At 38.5% G+C, this 6,751-nt stretch overlaps 1 pseudogene; it reads right to left on the bottom strand.

The window, feature by feature from the left end:
- Positions 1-4,378: 4,378 nt before the first annotated feature.
- Positions 4,379-5,448, bottom strand: LOC147626368 (uncharacterized; annotated as a pseudogene).
- Positions 5,449-6,751: the final 1,303 nt, after the last annotated feature.

Raw genomic sequence — 6,751 nt, 5'->3', positions numbered from 1 at the left:
AAGATAACGTTGATGCAGTGGAGATATTCAATCCAAGATTTTCTCTTTCAGATGTTTTGTTGAAGCTTAAGGACATTCTTGAAGATGAGTACAAACAATTCGAAATGTCAATTGAAGCTCATTGTTTTCGTATCGGAGACCATGATTTTTGTCACCTTACAGATTTTACACAGCTTTCAGTGGAGAAAGCCAAAGTTACAAAGAGGTTCAGTAGATTTTCAAATAGAACCTCTTTCACATGCCCTTCATCCATTTCTTGTCCAATCCATAAAAAGCATTGCAACCTTGTCCCCAAGGATGTCTCCTTTCTTTTCTTCCTATTTTTGAAAGCAGAAATACAGGATAAAGAGCAACAACCAGAAATTGATGCAGAGAATGAGGAAGAAAACTTAAATGTCACCACAGTCTCAAAGTTAGAGAAAAGTGAGATTTTAGAAGAGGAAGAAATTGATGTTCAAGATGAGGAGAGAGAAAGTGCCAATCTTGATGTTGCAGAATTTAGGGCTTTCACTATTACTGAAGAGCCCTCAGAGGAAGCAAGCATATCTGAATCCTCTGTTACTCTTCCAAACCTTCCTTTCTTCTATATCAATGAGAAAGATTTTATTCCTCTATCCTATCTTCAATGTCTCTTCAATATCAGAGAAGACTACTGTATTGCAGCAATTTCAGAAGCTTGTGAAGTGGCCAAAGACTTTATTGATACAGAAGTAGAGTCAAAGGAAGAGTTTTTGGCACTTGATTTACAAACATCTAACCACTCATTTATCCCTGCTATTGATGCACTTGCCTTGTGCCTTAAAAAAGTGGATGAGGAGAAACCTTCCCTTAGAGATGAGGATGTTGAGAACAGGCTTATTGAGTTAGGTATTGAGTCTTTTGGCAGAGATTTCAAGCTTCAGGCAGATTCTGATAAAGTGGAAAGGGTTGGCTCATGCAACTTGATGAAAGACAAAGTAGTAATTGAGGATGAGTTGCAAAAGGTAGCTTCCATTTAATCTTTTGTAAAATGTTATTGTGATTGTAATTTTTTTAAATTGAGGTTTTTGTCTTGCAGATTGAATTGCTTGATAAGGATGATTTTCTAGGAAGAGCTAGAGGCAGCAGAGTGAAATCTACAGACACTAGGTCAAGAAGGCCTTCATCTGCTCTCATGCACTACTTGCCTACATTGGATAAGGCTGTGTTCTGTGCATTCCACATGAACTTCTCTGAAGATGCTGAGTTGCCAATATTTGCCTTGAAGGTGTTGTCAAGGTTCATGGGATACACTCCCCTTCAAATAAATGCTAACAAGGTTTTGCTTCTGGAGAGAGCTGCTGCTCTTAGAATCTTTGGATATGCTGCAGGTTTCAATGCCTCAAGAGCAGGATACTTTCTTTGCTACTCTAACTATGCAGCTGCAGCTGAGGTGTCAGATATCAATCTTCGTGGAGGTTATAGAAGGAGAAAATTTTTGAGATACAGAGGTGACATGCCAAATAGTCCCAAGAGAATCAAAAACTAATGTACACAATATTTTGCAAGGACTGATTATATTTCAGCAAATATTTTGTAAGAGGTACAAATGTGTTAGTAATCATTAGTCTCTGTCTTGAGGTGTTGGTGTAGTTTCAGATTGTTGGGTCTTTGATCTCATCCTTTGTAATTGCCTCTTGTAGAACCAATTGAATAATTCTTTAAGTGCATTGCTTCTTCTTTGACCACCTCCTCTTCTGGTACATCTAAAAAAGGAAGTTCTCGCTTGATAATGAGACTTTTCCATTCCTTGTGTATTCCATGTTGCAAGGGGTCCTTCTGTAGCAAAATATGGTCCATGCAAGTAAAGAATATGCTACAAAGATAATTTTTTGTTAGTACATTTAAGAAATTACACTTATATTTTAACTGTTTTGATAAGTCTGAACACTCACCAAGTAATAAGTTATGTCTTTTCTCCCCAGGCATCTATGATAGCTTTGATCAAAAGCTTTATTGCTTTTTTGAAATCATCTGCATAAGTATTTGAACCAACTTGTTGTCTAAGGACTTTGAAAAAATTGTCGAGTTTTTTCCAAACTTCCATACGTTTGTTGGCTACATCTGGTCTACTTTTGACATTTGTGGTGATGACACATAGCTGTTTCCAGCAGTTCCACATTGCATTGACTTGTTTGGTGTCATGGTTGCTCAAAAATCTTCTCGCTTTTGCTCCTCCCATTGAAACATCTTGCAGAACATCACCTGTACCTCCAGAAAGAATCGGATCTTTTTTAAGATGCATTTCCCCCACCATGGAAACCCATTTGAGAGAGCAAGGCTTCGCATTTTTCTATGCACTCATCTGCAAGTTTAGTCGGCTTAATAGAATATGCATAGTCCAGATGAAGTCTGAGCAATTTGTCCAAGATTCTTATCTCTGCATGCAATGTACATATATGCACATTTTTTAAATGTATTGGTAGAATTGGATCCCATATTTTAACAGAAGTTGGATAATCGACAACATTCACATTATTTCTGGATGGTGGTTTTCCAATCTCATTTTCTGCAAGCCATTCTCTTGTCCCTGTGCTTGCCATGCAATAAAGACATGGATATTTGGTATTTGCTCCTCCACATACACCAAACATACACTTCAACGCCTTGAGGTCGGCACTCAAATGCCATTCCACAATGAAATCACCTATGTCGTCTACATGAAGGTGTTCACCTGTATTTTGGCTCTGAATAACTGAAGGAATGTCTGTTTGTGAGAAGAGCCACTTTAATGTTTCATGACTCTCTACTGGTACCTGAGCTGATCCAATCCACCATAGCTCCATTTTTGATTGAGTTTTGTGGTATGGAGAATCAAGCTCACCTTGACTATAGTCCAATGCTTTATTCATTAGGGATATAGATATTCTTTCCATTTTTTGACATTTTTGGATTTGAGCTTCATCTAATTTTAAAACAAATACAAGTTTTCCTTCACAATCTATTTCTCTTATGTTGTAATATCTCACCATAAAAGATTGGACTTTTCTAATGTTCATCCAAATATTATTATAAACGTTGTATTCAAAAGATGATTTTTTTTTCTCTCTCATATGGCATTGTTCCCTCAATATGGAAATACTCTCCGAAATGTTTAGAAATTTCCTCATTTAACAAAGTTCTATATTTTCCAACATTGTGAGGTCTAGGCAACCCAAAAGCTTTGATTTTGTAATACTTAAGGACCCTGAACCAGGTTTTAGAGATGGCTCTGTATCCCTTTCTACTCACTCCCACTGTGTCACAAACTTCTTGCATTTGGGAAGGCTGGACTAATAAGTCCATATCTTTTAATAGATGTTGAAAGACTAGTTTTTTTTTAGTTTGATTTTCAGGAAGTTCCAAAAGTTTCAAGATATCCGACCTATTCATAAGCTCATTCAAAAATCTTACCCTTTCCTGAGCATTAGACATGTCAAATCCTAGAAGGTTAATAACATGATCTCTTACAAGTTTTAACCTTTTTTTTCTTTGTCCAGATCTCTCTGTTAAGTTAACTACATCCTGCATTCGTTTTACTCGTGCTCTTAACCCTATTGGAGTTTCTTTTAAGGTTTTCAATTGATCATTTTCTTGTTTTAAAGACACTATTTTGTTTTCAAGTTCTATAATTTTTGTTGCATTCAAAGATGAAGTATTTTGAAGATATGTAGTATATTCTGCATAATTAATATGTGATTGAGATAGTCTTGAACTATAACCAAGTAAGCCATCCACCCCATCACCAACAAATCTAATCAAATCATGTGGTGTGTGAAAAGAAGGATACTTCCTGTTTTGGGATCCGGTGGATATAGACTTCCATCTGTCCATAGGTTAATATGCTTCTTTCCTTCGTTGCAAAGATGTTGAGCTTCATTTGCACATGAAAGGGATCTTTGGTAGACACTCCCGTGTAGTTGCATACTCTTGGTTGAGCTTGATATTCAAATGAAACTTACGATTAGATGTATCACTCATTACTAACAGAGCTAAAAATATAAGCAGAGCTATTAGAACATGAGAGACACAGAAGAATGAGAATGAGATGTAGCTTGTGAAATTCTTAGAGAAGCAGAGGAGTGAAATTTTTTTGGAGAATGGATAAGAGCGCGTTTGGAGGGAATGGTCATTTTGCTGCGAAGTCACTAAAAGAGGACAAATTTCAAGACGAGCCATTAAAGAGTAGCATGAAAACGATATATTTTTTTAGATTTTAAAATATGTACTTAGATACGTATTCAATCAGATAGATACGCTTTAAATATCCAAAATGGCTAAATTTGGAGCCGTTTTGACCGTCAACATTCTACTAATTAGCAAGTTAGCGAAATTCCTTACACAGCCCATTTTGAGACGTTTTTGGCCCTAATGGAAGCTCTCAACCCTCATCTGTTAAGGGTGCTCGTGGAGGTCTGCGCCATCCATAATTGATCAGCAATTCATCACTAGCACGTAATGATCTAATAGCATTGACAACTATGTATCTTTCTACATCCCTGCTCATATGTCCTGGTTCATGACTATTCTCACACTCCACAAATGTGCAATTGGTTCTTGAACTCATCCCTCGACTACTATTGATTAAACCTGCTATGTTTCCTTTGAGAGTAAGGTCTTCCGTCAATATAGAGTCTTTGTCCTTCTGCATGTGTAATCCCTTTATCAGAAAGAGAGGCTGTATTGAGACATAACCCATAAGTACTCATGCTCTGAATGTAGTGAGTAAGTTGATGCCATGGACCCCATCTATATATAGGTCCACAAAAAGACATAAGGGTGACCTCTGAACGAGGGGGCACATGCAAATCCTGTGCAATAAAGAGGCCTCGTCCTGCTCCACTGATGATAGATGGAGCAATCATGAAGCGATTATCCCAGAAGCTAAAAACCACTCCATCTAAAGGAAGTGATCCTCTCTGCCATCCTCCGTAGTATCGTCTTCGATCATACGTCTGTATTAGAGAATGCAAACGAGTAGGCAACGGATGATCTCCACCCGTCTCAGCCTCCAAAGCAGGAGGTAGAGGATGTCGAGAAACCTCGAACTGCAACAAATGACCTATCCGTGCCGTGTGCAAGGGACATGTGCACCACTGATAGTGAAGTCATCCTCATCAAGTGAATATACCTACATATATAATATGGTTGGATTATATATGAGTCTTTGCTTTATAAAATAACCAATAATAAAATTAAGGGAGAACAGTCACATACCATAGGTCGATGTCGCTCCTCAGGTGGTGGTGCTCGCTCAAAAGTACCATGAGTCATCTCATGTGAAAAGCAGTCCTGTCGTGGCCTCCGATATGTGCCACGACAACGAGCGCACCAGCATATAATAGACTCATTGTAGTAGAAATCATCATAAACGGGTTCATGTACAGTATTGGAGGTGGCGGTGTACCCTCTGATTGGTCCGAATCTGATTTTCAAGTACCATAAAAACATCGAAGTTAAAAAATCAATAAAAGAAACAAAACATTAAAATCTAACAAGTTCTATGGTATATTCTAACGCTTATTGTAATATGAAAAATAAACAGACGCTACTGTATGGTGGAGACAAACAAGAGGAGGGCTGATATGTGCATGGAGACATGGCAATACTTCTGCAAGGAGAGATGCGTACGCATAACTTTTCCTCAGCAGCACAGCAGAAGGTGTGTGCCTTTGCTAAAGTATATTAGAATTAATATGAACTTTGCTAGATTGATTCTAACTATTCTCTAATCTATGTTATTTTGTTTAATCAAATTTACATAGACGGTAGCACGAAAGAGACTGCAAGCTGGTCACACATCTAGACTAGGCCAGATGGATTTGAGGCCACATTTGTGAGACCGTTGAAATTTTAACTTTCAAAGGTAATATTATTGAATGAATAAATCAATAAGTCTTTGGTTCTATCTTGATGCAGATCAAAGACTATGGTCGTGCACCTACGGCCCGCAGGAGATGGAGTACGCCACATACTACGGCTATCACGCTTTGTAGGCGACACTTGTTGTTGCTGACAGGCCAAATCCACTTGTTGTTGCTGACAGGTAATATTATTGAATGAAGAAATCAATAAGTCTTTGGTTCTGTCTTGATGCAGACCAAAGACTATGGTCGTGCACCTACGGCCCGCAGGAGATGGAGTACGCCACATACTATGGCTATCACGCTTTGCAGGCGACACTTGTTGCTGACAGGCCAAATCCACTTGTGGGTATCAATTTTATTTTGTAGTTTATTTTCATGTTAACTGTAATATGTTCTTATTTGATTTCACTAACTAATGCAGAAGCAATATGGCGAGGACGACATGACAGAGGTGGCTCGATAGGAGGCCGAGGGGCGACACCGAGAGGCTGAGAGGTGCGGCGCCATGATTGCGGATGGGGGCATGGGTGGTGGCACTGGTGATGGTGGTGTTGCGGGTGGGGGCACGGGTGGTGGCAGTGGTGATGGTGATGGTGATCATGAGTCCGATACTAGCGACTCGTATAGTGATGTCTCATGTAGTGATCATACTTAGGGATCTGTTTTGTACATGTGAGGACTGATCACCACTCTAGACACATGTACATATATTTGTTGATGATATATATTGACATATGTTTGTTGCATCACTGAATTTGTCTATTGTCAAACAATTAATTATTTGTCGGTGGTAAGTTAATTAGCCTAAGTATCTGCGAGAACACTATTTATTTATCTTTACGTTTAAAAAAAAAACAAACCCTAAACAAGGAAAGAGGCGAGGCCAT

Source organism: Cibotium barometz, chromosome 22 (genome assembly GCF_041138505.1).
Source record: "Cibotium barometz isolate CiBa-2024 chromosome 22, ASM4113850v1, whole genome shotgun sequence".
Classification (NCBI taxonomy): domain Eukaryota; kingdom Viridiplantae; phylum Streptophyta; class Polypodiopsida; order Cyatheales; family Cibotiaceae; genus Cibotium; species Cibotium barometz.
The sequence above is the reverse complement of the archived record's forward strand: the minus strand, read 5'-3'. Positions and strand labels throughout refer to the sequence as shown.